This window comes from Solanum dulcamara, chromosome 1 (assembly GCF_947179165.1).
Source record: "Solanum dulcamara chromosome 1, daSolDulc1.2, whole genome shotgun sequence".
Lineage (NCBI taxonomy): Eukaryota > Viridiplantae > Streptophyta > Magnoliopsida > Solanales > Solanaceae > Solanum > Solanum dulcamara.
Genome location: NC_077237.1, coordinates 44898538 through 44916888, shown reverse-complemented (window position 1 = coordinate 44916888; position 18351 = coordinate 44898538). Strand labels below are relative to the sequence as shown.

The 18351-nt window shown below is 40.9% G+C and overlaps 1 pseudogene; it reads left to right on the top strand.

Moving 5' to 3' along the window:
- The first annotated feature begins 271 nt into the window (after positions 1-271).
- On the top strand, positions 272-1710 carry LOC129887899 (ATP synthase subunit alpha, chloroplastic-like; annotated as a pseudogene).
- The last annotated feature ends 16641 nt before the right edge of the window (positions 1711-18351 follow it).

The window sequence follows — 18351 nt, the reverse complement described above, 5'->3', positions numbered from 1 at the left end:
AACTTATAAGACTTTGGAACAATTAGAAGATTACAAAAACGAAATGATTCAGCTTGAATAGCAAAGGGCGATTAATCAAGTCAGACAATGGGTTTTCCAACAAGCCTTACGAGGAGCTCTAGGAACTCTAAATAGTTGTTTGAACAACGAGTTACATTTACGTACCATTAGTGCCAATATTGGCATGTTGGGAACAATGAAAGAAATAACTGATTAGTCTTTCTACTGTAGGTATTATTTTTTCTTTTCAAAAAAGAATAAAAAAAGAATCATGGTAACCATTCGAGCTGACGAAATTAGTAATATTATCCATGAACATATTGAACAGTATAATAGAGAAGTAAAGGTTGTAAATACTGGTATCGTACTTCAAGTAGGCGATGACATTTCTCATACTCACGATCTTGATGAAGTAATGGCAAGTGAATTAGTAGAATTTGAAGAGGGTACAATAGGCATCGCTCTCAATTTGGAATTAAATAATGTTGGTATTGTATTAATGGGCGATGGTTTGTTGATACAAGAAGGAAGTTCTGTAAAAGCAACGGGAAGAATTGCTCAGATACCCGTGAATGAGGCTTATTTGGGTCGTGTTATAAATGTCCTGGCTAAACCTATTGATGGTAGAGGTGAAATTTCAGCTTCTGAATTTTGATTAATTGAATCTGCCACCCCGGGTATTATTTTGCGTCGTTTTGTATATGAGCCTCTTCAAACTGGACTTATTGCTATTGATTCGATGACCCCTATAGGGCGTGGTCAATGAGAATTAATTATTAGAGACAAACAAATCGGTAAAACAGTAGTAGTCACAAATACGATTTTCAATCAACAAGGTCAAAATGTAATATGTGTTTATGTAGCTATTGGGCAAAAAGCGTCTTCTGTGGCCCAGGTAATAACTACTTTACAGGAAAGGAGAGCGATGAAATACACTATTGTGGTAGCCAAAACGACGGATTCCCCTGCTATATTAGAATACCTTGCTCCTTATACAAGAGCAGCTCTGGTTGAATATTTTATGCATCGTGAAAATCTATCCTAGGGTCCCAAATTAGACCAATGGAATTTTGTCTGCTATATTTAAAACTAATAAATAAGTGCTTCTGAATTTATCTCATCTTTTAAGAATTTGAATTTTGTTTGTTGATTAATAACCTTATCATTAAATAAAATAAAAAATGTGCTTTAGAGCAATATCATATAGACATTTCAACCTCGAATTTTCAATTACAAAAAAAATTAGAGAGTCCATTTGTTCATGAATCATGACAAAAAATTTCTCTCTCTAAATAGAAATTAAAATTGAATTATAGGAAAGAATAAAAACAAAAACAAAAAAGGAAACAAAAAAAGACATCCCTCCTTTTTGCTTTTGCAATTAGATTCTTTTCTTTCTATTTTGATTTATTTTATTTCATTCCTATTCTCCTTTCTCAGAAAAAGGGCCTTTAACCAAATTAAAGATTACTTCATTCTTGATAGTTATTTACTTACTCAGTGGATAGGAACATACTCTGGATCAGAATCATGGAGAGTACTTCTTGATCATTTCTACGGATGTAAAGCCCCAATTTGAATTCCTTTTATGTACAGAAATATCCTCTTGGATAACTTACATAATCTCAATGACTAATCATTTGGTATCTTAGTCTTCCTAACCATCCACTCATTTTTTCTTTCAAAAAAACCTACCATTGTGGAAATCCATCTATGGTAATAGACAGTAAAAACTCCATACAGTTGATCTTTTGAACCTGCTTCAAGCTATCATGACAATTCATGAATCTTGGGTTAGACAATCTCTATTGCTTATGTTTACTTTTTTCACCATTTGATTCTTGTACATAGGAAATGAGACTCAACCTTTTTACTGCAAATTTAGAAGCCATTTTCTTTCACTCATATAAATATCTGGTTTAGTTCATTAACTCAAATGCTGAAGAAAAATAAAAATATATATAGTCAGTCAAATCATTTTATCCTTGTTTCTAGAAAGAAAAGAATTTGAATTTTTTTTAGGTCTTACCGAATCACACGTAGAGATATCAATAACACACATAGAGCTAATGGTATTTCATAACTAATTGATTGAGCAGCTGCCCGTAGACCACCTAAAAAAATATTTATTATTTGATCCATACCCCGACATAAGAAGTCCAACGAGAGCAATACTTGAAATGGCAATCCATAAAAAAAATACCAATACTAAGATCGTCTAGAATAAGGGGGTATAGCTCCCTTCTTTTCTTGGGGGGTGTGAAGCAGTGTCAAACCAAAATACCCAACAAGCATTAGCTCTCCCTGAAAAGGAGGTGATCTAGCCGAACCTTCTAGTACGACTACCTTGTTATGACTTCACTCCAATCACTAGCCCTGCCTTTGGCATCCCCCTTCATGCGGTTAAGGTAATGACTTCAGGCATGACCAGCTCCCATAGTGTGACGGGCGGTGTGTACAAGGCCCGAGAACTAATTCACCATTGTATGGCTGATCGGCGATTACTAGCAATTCCGTCTTCATGCAGGCGAGTTGCAGCCTGCAATCCGACATGAGGATGGGTTTTTAGGTTAGCTCACCCTCGCGAGATCGCGAACCTTTGTCCCGGCCATTGTAGCACGTGTGTCTCTAGGGCATAAAAGGCATGATGACTTGTTGTCATCCTCACCTTCCTCTAACTTATCACCGGTGGTCTGTTCAAGGTTCCAAACTCAACGATGGCAACTAAACATGAGGGTTGCGCTCGTTGTGGGACTTAACCCAACACTTTACGGCATGAGCTGACGACAGGCATGCACCACCTGCGTCCGTATTCCCGAAGGCACCCCTCTCTTTCAAGAGGATTTGCGGCATGTCAAGCCCTGGTAAGGTTCTTAGCTTTGCATTAAATTAAACTACATGCTCCATCGCTTGTACGGACCCCCGTCAATTTCTTTGAGTTTCATTATTACAAACGTACTCCCCAGGCGGGATGCTTAATGCGTTAGCTACAGCACTGCACGGGTCGATATGCACAGCGCCTAATATCCATCATTTACAACTAGGACTATTGGGGTATCTAATCCCATTCGCTCTCCTACCTTTTGTCTCTTAGTGTCAGTGTAATTCCAGAAGAGTGCCTTCGCCGTTGGTGTTCTTTTCGATCTCTACACATTTTACTGCTCTACCGAAAATTCCCTCTGCCCATACCATACTCTATCTTGGTAGTTTCCACCGCCTGTCTAGGGTTGAGCCCTGGGATTTGATGGTGGACTTAAAATCCACCTACAGACGCTTTACGCCCAGTCATTCTAGATAATGCTTGCATCCTCTGTATTACCTCGGCTACTTGCATAGAGTTAGCCGATGCTTATTCCCAGATACCGTCATTGCTTCTTCTCCCGGAAAAAAAGTTCACGACCCGTGTGCCTTCTACCTCCACACGGCATAGCTCCGTTAGGCTTTATCCCATTGTGGAAAATTCCCCACTGTTGCCTCCCATAGGAGTCTAGGCCGTGTATCAGTCCCAGTATGGCTGATCATCCTCTCGGACCAACTACTGATCATCACCTTGGTAAGCTATTACCTCACCAACTAGCTAATCAGATGCGAGCCCCTCCTCAGGCGGATTCCTCCTTTTGCTCCTCAGCCTACAGGGTATTAGTAGCTGTTTCTAGCTATTGTTCCCCTCTCAAGGGCAGGTTCTTATGCGTTACTCACCCGTCCGCCACTAGAAACACCGTTTCCCATATTTCTCGTCTAACTTGCTTGTGTTAAGCATGCTGCCAGCGTTCATCCTTAGCTAGGATTGAACTCTCCATGATATTCATAGTTGAATTACTTATAGCTTTTTTGTTCGTAGACAAAGCGAATTTGGAATTGTCTTTTATTCTAAGGCATAACTTGTATCTATGCACTTCATATTCGCGTGGAGTTCATTCCTAGAAATATAGCCATCCCTGCCCCCTCATGTCAATCCCATGAGCCTCTTATCTATTCTCATAGAATGACGGCAGGGGAGCAAATCCAACTAGAAAAACTCACATTGGGCTTAGGGATAATCAGGCTCGAATTGATGACTTCCACCACGTCAAGGTGACACTCTACCACTTAGTTATATCCCTTTCCTGCCCCATAGAGAAATAGAACTGACTAATCCTAAGTCAAAGGGTTGAGAAACTCAATGCCACTATTCTTGAACAACTTGGAGCCGAGCCTTCTTTTTGCACTATTTCGGATATAAAAATAATAGGAAAAACCGGATTCAATTATCAACTTCCCCTATCGGAAATAGGATTGACTACCGATTCCGAAGGAATTGGAGTTACATCTCTTTTTCATTCACGAGTTCTTATGCGTTTCCATGCCCCTTTGAGACCCCAAAAAATGGACAAATTCCTTTTCTTAGGAACACATACAAGATTCGTCACTACAAAAAGGATAATGGTAACCCTACCATTAACTACTTCATTTATGAATTTCATATTTATAGAAATACATGTCCTACGGAGACAGAATTTGAAACTTGCTATCCTCTTGCCTAGCAAGCAAAGATTTACCTCTGTGGAAAGGATGATTCATTCAGATCGACATAAGAGTCCAACTATATTGCCAGAATCCATGTTGTATATTTGAAAGAGGTTGACCTCCATGCTTCTCTCATGGTACAATCCTCTTCCCGTCGAGCCCCTTTTCTCCTCGATCTACAGAGATAAAATGTAGGATTGGTGCCAACAGTTCATCACGAAAGAAAGGACTCACTAAGTTAGGATCACTAAATAATACTAATCTAATATAATAGTCTAATATATCTAATATAATAGAAAATACTAATATAATAGAAAAGAACTGTCTTTTCTGTATACTTCCCCAGTTCCATTGCTACCGCAGGCTTTACGCAATTGATCGGATTAGATAGATATCTCTTCAACATAGGTTATTGAAAGGATCTCAGAGACCCACCAAAGTACGAAAGCTAGGATCTTTCAGAAAATGGATTCCTATTCAAAGAGTGCATAATCGCATGGATAAGCTCACACTAACCTGTCAATTTGGGATCCAAATTAGAGATTTTCCTTGGGAGGTATCGGGAAGGATTTGGAATGAAATAATATTGATTCATACAGAGGGTGGACAATTAGCTAGAGCAGCGAGTGCTATAGCGAAACTGATTGCAAAAGAGGGGAAATCGGCCACATTAAAATAACCTTATAGGGAGGTCCGTTTGATATCCAAAAACTGCTTAGCAACAGTCAGACAAGTGGGGAATGTTGGGGTGAACCAGAAAATTTTGGGTAGAGCCTCATCTAAGCGTTGGCTAGGTAAGCGTCCTGTAGTAAGAAGAGTAGTTATGAATCCTGTAGATCATCCCTATGAGGGTGGTGAAGGGAGAGCCCCAATTGGTAGAAAACAACCCACAACTCCTTGGAGTTATCCTTCACTAGGAAGAAGAAGTAGAAAAAGGAATAAATATAGTGACAATTTGATTCTTCATCGCCGTAGTAAATAGGAGAGAAAATTGAATTTAATTCTTTGTTTTTACAAAAGCTTTATAAAAAAAATAGGAGTAAGCTTGTGAGACGTTCACTAAACAAATCCCTGTGTAGCCAATCATTTATTTTAAAAAAAAATGATAAGCTTAACACAAAAGCAGAAAAAGAAATAATAGTAACTTGGACCCGGGCATTTAGCATTATACCCAGAATAATCGGTCATACTATTGCTATCCATAATGGAAAAGAGCATTTGCCTATTTATATAACGGATAGTATGGTAGGACACAAATTGGGAGAATTTGCACCTACATTAAATTTTATAGGACATGCAAAAAGCGGTAATAGATCTCATCATTAATATTAATAAAAAAATCTAGATGCTTATGATTTAGTAGTAGGAGGCAAACCTTATGCTAAAGAAGAAAAAAACAGAAGTATATGCTTTAGGTGAACATACATCTATGTCCGCTGACAAAGCACGAAGAGTAATTGATCAAATTTGTGGACGTTCCTATGAGGAAACGCTTATGATACTAGAACTCATGCCCTATCGAGCGTGTTATCCCATTTTGAAATTGATTTATTCTGCAGTAGCAAATGCTAGTTACAATATGGATTCCAGCGAAACCAATTTAGTCATTAGTAAAGCCAAAGTCAATGAAGGTACTACTGTGAAGAAATTGAAACCTCAAGCCCGAGGACGTAGCACGAAGAGTAATTGATCAAATTAGCGGATGTTCTTATGAGAAAACATTTATGATACTAGATCAAAGAATTAGTAGATCTATTCCATCCAAAATGGGAATGGACTAGGGTTATAAACTTATAATTTGATGATCGAGTCGATTCCATGATTATAAGTTCATTCCATACCGGACCAGGCCAGAATAGAATTATATACATTCTCATAATGCGAAGGGTCCATTCTGGCCTATCTAAATAGATACTATGTTTACATATGGATCCCTACATCGTTACATTCCATTTAGGATTAGGAATACGCGTAATCGGACCTGTTACATATCTCTATTAGGACCCTATTCACCTCTTTGAGTGAATCAAGAAATAAGTTTGATTGTCCATCTTTTTGATATATATTAGGCATTGCATTCCCCAGATAATTCAAATCGAAGCAATTGAATGTCCAACTCGGACCTATATGACATAACCGATCAATAGATCCACTTTTGTCATATATTCTATACATCACACTAGATAGATATCATATTCGTGGAATACGATTCACTTTCAAGATGCCTTGGTGGTGAAATGGTAGACATGCGAGACTCAAAATCTCGTGCTAAAGAGCGTGGAGGTTTGAGTCCTCTTCAAGGCATAAAATTGAGAATGCTCATGATTCTCAATAAGAGAGCTCAGATCGAATCGGTATTGATATACCGATTCGATCCGAGCTCTTGGAATTGGAATAAATTCGGCAGCAGATCGCAAAATCTTGGTGATCTTCTCTAATGAATGGGGAGTCCTCTTTAAAATTGTTCACCCGTAACCCAGCAGATAAAGTATATTACATAGTCCAGGGATTGACGACTTACCCATTCAGTGACTTTGGGACTAGACGTTCCCAAAATGGGGACTATCGGGTAAATTTAATATAATAGATGCTTATTGGCATTCCATCCTTCCTTTTCCTTTTAGGGCCTATCCGAACCAAAATCCACTACTTCTTGGTCATGAATATTTGAACTGGTTGTTTGCTGTTCAAGAATTCTTGTTTAGGCAGTTCATACCATCCATACATAGTGTTTTGATCTAAGATTTCAATTCTTTCGTATTTCAGTAGTAACATATTCTTCCATGGAGCTAAGGTCCAAAATATGGAAGAAACAAGCATTTTCACGACTCTACCACCAGTCAATTCTGTTTTACTTAATCTTATGGCCATATATCTTTTCGGCTAAGGAATGGAAAATCTTTCTCCTATTACATGAATCCAATTTTCATTTCATCCGGAAAAACCCATATTTTTCTCAATAATGTCTTTGTCATTTGATACAATAGCATTCCGTTAGATAGGAACAGATTTGATAAATACTGATAACTCTCGGATAGAGTATTAGAACGAAAAGATCCATTAGATGATGAACTATTGGTTCTAAGCCATCTCTGATGATTAATCAACAATTCGAAGTGCTTTTCTTGTGTATTCTTGATAAACCAGCATTTATATATAGATGTAGGAGGATCTATTTGGGAAGTAAGAAGCCCATTTGACATTTCTTCATCTGCAAAAAATTCTTGATGTGAAAACACAGAGCCAGGGGATGATCTTTGAATAGGAAAAAAATGGATCTGCAAGGTCCCAAATGAATTGGCTTATTCGAGAAAGGCCTTGTTCTTTGGAAGATCTATTTTGTGTCTGGTACTGCATGGTACCACTCTGCAAGAACCTCGAATCATTGTCTTGAAACTCATCCTCTTCATCATAAATGATCTTCTTGCCACGAAATGCCTGGACCAATAGGAAAATCCCAATTCATTGGGCCTTTTGTGTCACGCCACGGGAGGGTACCCTAGGCGTGGCCAGCACTCGAAGGCCATTTCTGACCTCCGAGCGAACCACCTGGTCCAGTCACACGTTCATTCAATCACATTCTCTTAGCGGAAAACTCAATTAAGGATATACTGTTCATAAATTAGGGCCAAAGACCAAACAATCATCAACTCGACAAGAAATTTTAAAAAGGACTACTCAAAAGAACAATTCAACATTTCTACACTCCGGTCTATGAAGCCTCTATCTACAATTTAGAAGATGCCCATGACAAGCCCAAAGCTACCAACAATCAAAATAAAGCAAGTGACATCAGAACTATACAAGAAGAGCTCAACATCCTCTGGAACTAGGAGGACTCACCGCTAGTTAGGAGGGGGTGGAGATCTTCAACGGAGCACCGGTTGATGATCTCTGGTACCTATCTCTGTATCATGAAATGATGCAGGCCAAATGGCGTCAGTACGTGGAATGTACTGGTATGTAAAATGGCCAAATGGAAGGACATAAAGGAAACATCAATTCTATCAGAACTCAACTCAAGAGAAATAACAACTCAATCAAGTGTCCTAGATCTAAACAAGAATACGGTTTAGACGGGACCAATCACATACCATTCAACTCAATTCGACTCAAAGTACTATAAAGACTTATGTGGGAGTTTCTCTTATCCGATAACCATCACTTATGAGCCAATGACAGTACAATAAGCCGACGTTGTTGCCGCATCCATTCATGCTTTGTTAGGGCATGAACGAGTCAACCAATCATGGATCTAATCCAACCAAGTCCTATAATGTTAGGACAAATATTTTGGGGAAACATCCGACTTTAACGGTTCAATCCCCTCCTACATTTGGCGATATAGTTATTGGGTTCGAGTATGGACTTTACTCTTACCCAATTCGGTGCTCAATACTCCTCTCAAGACTCAATGCTCATAAAACTCCATCCAATCGACTCAATCAAATCATATCGACAAGTCTCATTTAAACCTTGTCAACTCATCCACTCTAGCTCAATCAATCATATCTAAATCACATCTTTCAAGAGAAATTTAAAGGCACATTTATAGCAACATGTAAACATAACCAATCATTTCCTCTATCCATTTAATCAATCTTTGAATCTCATCACAACTCCAAGGTTTTAAATCCACAATTCAAGATAAGCATCATTTTTAAGAAAATAGCATCCTCTATCACAATCCACATAGTTAGGAAAATCAATAAAATATATTTAACAACTCATCTTCATCAACTCATACTCACACAAAGACTTTTTTTGGAAGTTCTTGACTAAACCTCATCAACATAGCAAGAATTACTCTAATAGACAACAAAACTCATTTGAACACAACCCTAGCAAGAAACTCCATTTCTATAGGCATTTATCCTCAAAGAAGGTATAGGGCACATGGGTGGACTCAACCCATGTTTTAGATAACCTTACATACCTTAGTGAAGACTTGAAGAAAACTTTATGGTTGGGTCTTCAATGGAGAACTCAAATCTTGAAGCTCTTGAAACACTTCTTGTTAGAAATGGGGAAGAAGAAGAAGAGAGAGAGAGAGAGACTCCTAGGGCTTTTAGAGAGAGAGAGAACTGGGAATTATGATCCCAAAATGACCAAGGGTGATACATATATAATTTGGGTAAATTCCCAAATTGCCCCTCCTCAAAAGTTCTGAAAATAGGCTAAAAATGCTCCTAGCGCAATAGTGGCGCGTCGCGCCAGTGCAGCGCCAGGCCGATTACGCCTAAAAACCTGCACACCTGATAGTGGCGCACCATGCCAGGGACCAAGCTACTGAGGTATGTTCTTGGCGCGATAGTGGCGTATCGCGCCCTTACAGCGCTAAGGCCATATTTTCTGGGTTCTGGAAATTTGGCCTAAAAAACCCTGCACACCTCGTAGTGGCGTGCCGCGCCAGGGAACAAACTACTGAGGCATGTTCCTGGCGCGATAGTGGCGCATCACGCCACTGCGGCGCCAAGCCCATATTTCTAGTAGTTGAACCCCAGGCCTAAAAATCCCTGTTGTGCTAGTTCATCTTAGGATCGACATATCTTTTGATTCCGAACTCCAAAAGTTACATTCTTAGTGGCGTTGGAAAGAAGACTCGATGACCTTTAATTTGATAGGTCGTGGGCCACCCAGATTGTCGTCTTTCAAAAGATAGGGTCGTTAGAAGTCGACTCTTTATACGAACTCATCCCAAGACTTAGCCACGACGAATCTGTTGGATTTAATTTGGTCCTAGGGGCCCCTTGTGACCCCACATCACTTCTAACACTTCTCATTTTCTCAAGGACTCGTCTTAACTCATGCAAATGCTCCACAATACTCGAGTTCGACCCTACCCAAATACAAGAAGGGTCCGACTCTTAGAGAAAATTTTTGAGGGGTGTTACATTATCTCTCCCTTGGGCTCATTTATCCTCGAATGACGAGTGACCAAGAATGAACTCGGGCTGCAAATCACAATCAAGATTTCAGTCATTCAACCAATAAAATTCTCAAACAATTATCAATCAAAACCCAAAATGCACAAATGAATTCAAGTTAAGGAAATAGATATTACCTTGAACATTCTCCTCAGTAGGCACGAATAGATGTGGATATTTAGATTTCATGGCTTCCTCCGCTTTCCATGTGGCTTCCTCAACAATTTGGTTCCTCCACATGACTTTGACTAAGGCGATCTCTTTGTTCCTTAGTTTGCGAATTTGGCGATCAAGAATTTGGACCGGAACTTCTTCATAAGACAAGTTATCCTTAATTCCAACGCTATCAATGGGGACTACCAACGAGGGATCGCCCAAGCACTTTTTCAACATCAAAATGTGGAACACCGGATGAATAGAGGCTAGCTCTGAAGGCAACTCCAACTCATAAGCAACACTCCCAATCCGCCTCAAGATCTGGTAAGGACCAATATATCGAGGACTAAACTTCCCCTTCCTTCCAAACCTCATGATGCCTTTCATGGGTGATACTTTCAAGTATACCCAATCACCCATCTCAAACTCCAAGTCTCTCCTCCTCACATCGGTGTAAGATTTTTGGCAGCTTTAGGCTTTCTTTAGCCTATCTTGAATAACTCTCACCTTCTCCATGGCTTGGTGAACAAACTCAGGCCCAATCAACTCGACTTCTCCAACCTCAAACCATCCAATTGGCGATCTACACCTCCTCCCATACAAGGCTTCATAAGGAGCCATTTAAATGCTTGGATGATAGCTATTGTTATATGCAAACTCTATGAGAGGTAAGTGATCATCCCAATTTCCCTTGAAGTCAAGCACACATGCCCTCAACATATCTTCCAATGTCTGGATGGTGCGCTCTACTTGGCCATCTGTCTGGGGATGAAAGGTCGTACTCAAGTTCACCTTCGAACCTAATCCCTTCTGAAGGGATTTCCAAAATTCGGAAGTGAATTAGGCTCCTCTGTCTGAGATGATAGACGAAGGGACCCCATGCAATCTGATGATCTCCTGTATGTATAACTTTGCATAATCTTTTGCGGTATCAGTAGTCTTAACCGCCAAGAAGTGAGCTAATTTCGCTATTCTATCCATAATCACCTAAATGGAATCGTGTTGCTTTCGGGACCTCGGCAAGCCTGTAATAAAGTCCATGTTGATCATATCCCACTTCCATTCCGGAATTTCTATGTTTTGGGCTAAACCACATGGCCTTTGATACTCAACCTTCACCTGTTGGCAATTCGGGCACTTGGAAACAAATTCCGCAATATCCCTCTTTATCCCACTCCACCAATAGATTTCCCTCAAGTCATGATACATTTTTGTGAAGCCTGGATGAATAGAGTATCTAGAACGATGCGCTTCGGCCATAAACCTCTCTCGAATATCATCAACATCAGATACACACAATCTACTTTGGTACCTTAACACATCATCTCCCCCTTTGGTGAAAACCATCACCCCTTGTTTTTGAACAACTTCCTTCAACCGGAGGAGGACGAGATCCTGATCTTGTTTCTCCTTTACCTCTGCTACAAGTGAGGACGTAGCCCCATCTCGAACGTTTACTCCATCTTTATTATTCTCTTCAAGTCGAACTCCCAATCGGGCTAATCTATGTACCTCCTTCGCCAATTCCCTCCTTCCCTTCTCCACATGGGCAGTGCTACCCATGGATAACCTGCTAAGAGCATTAGCAACAACATTAGCTTTACTCGGATGGTAGAGGATGCTCATGTCGTAGTCCTTGAGTAGCTCAAGCCATCTCTTTTGCCTCAGGTTGAGTTCCTTCTGGCTGAAGACATATTGTAAACTCTTGTGATCGGTGAATACGTCAATATGAACTCCATACAAGTAGTGGCGCCAAATTTTAAGCGCAAATACCACAGCTGCCAGCTCAAGGTCATGAGTTGGGTAATTCCTCTCATGAACCTTAAGTTGTCTCGAAGCATAGGCTATCACCTTCCCCCTTTGCATCAACATACAACCCAAACCAATTATAGATGCATCACAGTAGACCACAAAGCCCTCTGTCCCATCGGGCAAGGTCAGGACAGGAGCAGTGGTTAGCTTGGCCTTCAGTTTCTGGAAACTCTCCTCACAAGAATCGGACCATTGGAACTTAGCCTTCTTTTGAGTCAGCTTAGTCAATGGTGATGATATGGATGAGAATCCCTCTACAAACCTTCGATAATAGCCGGCCAAACCCAAGAAGCTTCTTATCTCTATCGGGGATGTGGGTCTGGGCCAATTCTTCATAGCTTCAATCTTCTGAGCATCAACCTGAATACCATCTCCAGACACAATGTGGCCTAAGAAGGCCACTGATGCAAGCCAAAATTCACATTTAGAGAACTTTGCATACAATACCTGGTCTCTCAAGGTTTGTAAAATGACTCTAAGATGATAGGCATGCTCCTCTTCATTCTTGGAGTAGACCAGAATATTATCTATGAATACAATCACAAACATATCAAGATATGGTTTAAACACCCGGTTCATGAGATCCATGAAAGCTGTGGGGGCATTTGTCAACCCAAAGGACATGACCAAAAATTCAAAGTGGCCATAACGAGTCCGAAAAACGGTCTTCGGAATATCACACTCCCTCACCTTCAACTGATGGTAGCCGGATCTCAGGTCTATCTTTGAGAAACACGTGGCACCCTGAAGTTGATCAAATAAATCGTCTATTCTGGGGAGAGGGTATTTGTTCTTTACGGTGACCTTATTCAGCTGCCTGTAATCAATACATATTCTAAGGTACCTATCCTTCTTTTGCACAAATAGTACCGGAGCACCCCATGGTGAGACACTCGGCCTAATGAATCCCTTATCTAACAAGTCTTTCAATTGTTCTTTCAACTCCTTCAACTCGGCCGGAGCCATTCTATATAGAGGGATTGAGATAGGTTGGGTATTAGGAAGAACATCAATCTCGAAGTCGATCTCCCTATCAGGAAGGACTCTAAGAAGATCCTCGAGAAAGACGTCGGGAAACTCATTGACAATCGGAACCGACTCAAGAGATGGAGACTCAATATTGCCATCTTTTACTTGGATAATGTGATAGATACACCCTTTTGAGATTAGCTTCCTAGCCCTAAGGTAAGAAATAAACTTACCCTTAGGCATAACAGGACTACCCCTCCACTCTATGACAGCTTCGTTCAGGAATTTGAACTTGACAACCTGAGTTCTACAATCAATAGAGGCATAACAGACATAAAGCCAGTCCATGCGAAGGATCACATCAAAACCAACCATGTCCAACTCAACTAGGTCGGCCAAGGTATCTCTGTGATGAATTGACACAGTGCAATCTCTATAGACTCTCTTAGCTAAGACAGAATCACCGACCGGAGTAGCTACACTGAAAGGCTCAAGAAGACATTCAAGAATTTTATTGAATTTACTAGCCACGTAAGGAGTCACAAAAGATAAGGTGGCACCCGGATCCATCAATACATAACAATCAAGAAAAGAGACTTGAATCATACCCGTCACGACGTTTGGAGAGTTCTCTTGATCTTGGAGACTACCCATGGCGTATAAATGGTTTGTACCTCCCCTCGTGCCTGAAGTGGTGTCCCTCTGATCACCCCTAGCCGGTGGTGCGGTAGTAGAGAACTGGGCCATGTCTCCCCATGCTGGACACTCTCTCTGAAAATGGTTTATTTGGCCGCATTTATAACAACCGACCCTCCCCGCTCTACACTCTCCCAAGTGGAGCTTACCACACTTGACGCATGGTGGCTTCCCTTGCGAACCTTGACCCACGCTAGCTTGGGATTGAGAACCCTGAGGTCTGAAATTCTAGTGACTCTATCCTTGCCGGTCATACCTGTTCTGCGGCATAGGTGCACTTGCGGTAGATGAGGGATAATTGGGAGGCCTCTTCTGGAAGAAGGGCCTGTTGCCCTTGTTTTGCCTCTGCTCATTCTCATGCCCAACTGATCTTGCCTTCTTGCTCAGATGCTCCTCTCTGTCCTTTTTCTTCTCATCCTCTACTTGTTGAGCATACACCATTAGTCTGGAAATATCCATCTCGGAGATTAGCAATGCCGCTTTGCACTCCTTCTTCACATGCCTTCCTAACTCGGAGACGAACTTCCTCATCTTCGACCTCGCATCTGGGATCATTTCTGGAGCATACCTGGACAGTTGGATGAACTTCAGGCCATACTCCTTAACTGTCATACCTTCTTGTTTCAGATTTACAAACTCCTCCACATTCGCTTCCCTCAATTCTCGAGGAAAGAAGTGGTCAAGAAAGGCTCCCTCAAATTCATCCCACCTAGCAGGTTTAGCATCCTCACCCCTACCTTTCTCCCATTGGTTATACCAGATGTTTGCCACATCCTTGAGTTGATAAGACACCAACTCAACCCCCTAAATTTCTGTAGCATGCATAGCTTTCAAAATTTTCCACATCTCATCAATAAAATTTTGGGGGTCCTCATCAACCTTCGAACCCGTGAATGCTGGCAGATTCATTCTCAAAAAGTCTCGAATTCTGGCAGAAGCAGACGACTCTTGGGAACTAGAGCTAAGAGTCGGCAAACTCTGGTTACCATTTCGGGCAGCCACTAATTGCATGAGCATTGCAATCGCCCCATGAAATTTTACCTCTGATGTGGGCGCAGGTGGAGTAGCAGACACTTGAGGTACCTCCGCATACCTCGTAAGTCGGCCTCTAGCCTTTACTGGACGTACCTCTGATTGGGGCATCTCGGCGTTATCAACGTTTCTCTGTCTAGCCATATATTTAGGAGGCATTATCTGTAACGTACAAACGCACGAATTAGAAAGGAGTTTTATAGAGTTTAACTTTATCGCACGAATTCCAGAGTATGAAAGAAGTGAAACAATTCCTAATGTCTTATAGCCTTCATATTATAAGTGTGGTGCACAACACACCCATAAGCAAGACTCTACTAGACACGGCTTCATAGACTCCCTAGGACTCTTGAACTCTAGGCTCTGATACCAAGTTTGTCACGCTCCGAGAGGGTACCCTAGGCGTGGCCAGCACTCGAAGGCCATTTTTGACCTCCGAGCGAACCACCTGGTCCAGTCACACGTTCATTCAATCACATTCTCTTAGCGAAAAACTCAATTAAGGATATACTGTTCATAAATTAGGGCCAAAGGCCAAACAATCATCAGCTCGACAAGAAATTTTAAAAAGGACTACTCAAAAGAACAATTCAACATTTCTACACTTCGGTCTATGAAGCCTCTATCTACAATTTAGAAGGTGCCCATGACAAGCCCAAAGCTACCAACAATCAAAATAAAGCAAGTGACATCAGAACTATACAAGAAGAGCTCAACATCCTCCGGAACTAGGAGGACTCACCGCTAGTTAGGAGGGGGTGGAGATCTTCAACGGAGCACCGGTTGATGATCTCTGGTACCTATCTCTGTATCATGAAATGATGCAGGCCAAATGGCGTCAGTACGTGGAATGTACTGGTATGTAAAATGGCCAAATGGAAGGACATAAAGGAAACATCAATTCTATCAGAACTCAACTCAAGAGAAATAACAACTCAATCAAGTGTCCTAGATCTAAACAAGAATACGGTTTAGACGGGACCAATCACATACCATTCAACTCAATTCGACTCAAAGTACTATAAAGACTTATGTGGGAGTTTCTCTTATCCGATAACCATCACTTATGAGCCAATGACAGTACAATAAGCCGACGTTGTTGCCGCATCCATTCATGCTTTGTTAGGGCATGAACGAGTCAACCAATCATGGATCTAATCCAACCAAGTCCTATAATGTCAGGACAAATATTTTAGGGAAACATCCGACTTTAACGGTTCAATCCCCTCCTACATTTGGCGATATAGTTATTGGGTTCGAGTATGGACTTTACTCTTACCCAATTCGGTGCTCAATACTTCTCTCAAGACTCAATGCTCATAAAAACTCCATCCAATCGACTCAATCAAATCATATCGACAAGTCTCATTTAAACCTTGTCAACTCATCCACTCTAGCTCAATCAATCATCTCTAAATCACATCTTTCAAGAGAAATTTAAAGGCACATTTATAGCAACATGTAAACATAACCAATCATTTCCTCTATCTATTTAATCAATCTTTGAATTTCATCACAACTCCAAGGCTTTAAATCCACAATTCAAGATAAGCATCATTTTTAAGAAAATAACATCCTCTATCATAATCCACATAGTTAGGAAAATCAATAAAACATATTTAACAACTCATCTTCATTAACTCATACTCACACAAAAACTCTTTTTGGAAATTCTTGACTAAACCTCATCAACATAGCAAGAATTATTCTAATAGACAACAAAACTCATTTGAACACAACCCTAGCAAGAAACTCCATTTCTATAGGCATTTATCCTCAAAGAAGGTATAGGGCACATGGGTGGACTCAACCCATGTTTTAGATAACCTTACATACCTTAGTGAAGACTTGAAGAAAACTTTATGGTTGGGTCTTCAATGGAGAACTCAAATCTTGAAGCTTTTGAAACACTTCTTGTTAGAAATGGGGAAGAAGAAGAAGAGAGAGAGAGAGAGACTCCTAGGGCTTTTAGAGAGAGAGAGAACTGGGAATTATGATCCCAAAATGACCAAGGGTGATACATATATAATTTGGGTAAATTCCCAAATTGCCCCTCCTCAAAAGTTCTGAAAATAGGCTAAAAATGCTCCTAGCGCAATAGTGGCGCGTCGCGCCAGTGCAGCGCCAGGCCGATTACGCCTAAAAACCTGCACACCTGATAGTGGCGCGCCGCTCCAGGGACCAAACTACTGAGGCATGTTCCTGGCGCGATAGTGGCGCGTCGCGCCCTTACAGCGCCAAGGCCATATTTTCTAGGTTTTGGAAATTTAGCCTGAAAACCCCTGCACACCTCGTAGTGGCGCGCTGCACCAGGGACCAAACTAGTGAGGCATGTTCCTGGCGTGATAGTGGCGTATCGCGCCACTGCGGCGCCAAGCCCAGATTTCCAGTAGTTGAACCCCAGGCCTGAAATCCCTGCTGTGCTAGTTCATCTTAGGATCGACATATTTTTTGATTCCGAACTCCAAAAGTTACATTCTTGGTGGATTTGGAAAGAAGACTCGACGACCTTTAATTTGATAGGTCGTGGGCCACCCAAATTGTCGTCTTTCAAAAGATAGGGTCGTTAGAAGTTGACCCCTTATACGAACTCATCCCAAGACTTAGCCACGACGAATCTCTTGGATTTAATTTGGTCCTAGGGGCCCTTGTGACCCCACATCACTTCTAACACTTCTCAATTTCTCAAGGACTCGTCTTAACTCATGCAAATGCTCCACAATACTCGAGTTCGACCCTACCCGAATACAAGAAGGGTCCAACTCTTAGGGAAATTTTTTTAGGGGTGTTACATTTTGATACAATCAAATAGAAAGCCCCAAGGGCGCCATATTCTAGGAGCCCAAACTATGTGATTGAATAAATCCTCCTACGGGTCAAGGGCTCCTTCTCCCTCCCCTTCTTCAAACTCCGATTCATATTTTTCATAGAGAAATCTCCGATCAAGGATAGACCAAGAGCCCTTTTGCTTCATATCTAAGGGATTCCTCGATTCGGGCCGAAGAAGCAATGTCACTGGATCATTATCAAACTAACTGCAATCTTTTTCTATCCGTGAAGATCCCACTAGAGCGCCCTCTTCTTCTAATAGGCCATGACCTAGATCAGAATCATTCTTAACGAGTCCATAAAAAATGATTCTATTTTTTCATCGAGTACGGATAAAGACCAAAGATCTTGAACGATTGATCCGGCAGAACAACTCAAAAGATAAAAAAGTATCATTAATCTCTTCATGCTCGTTCCAAGATCG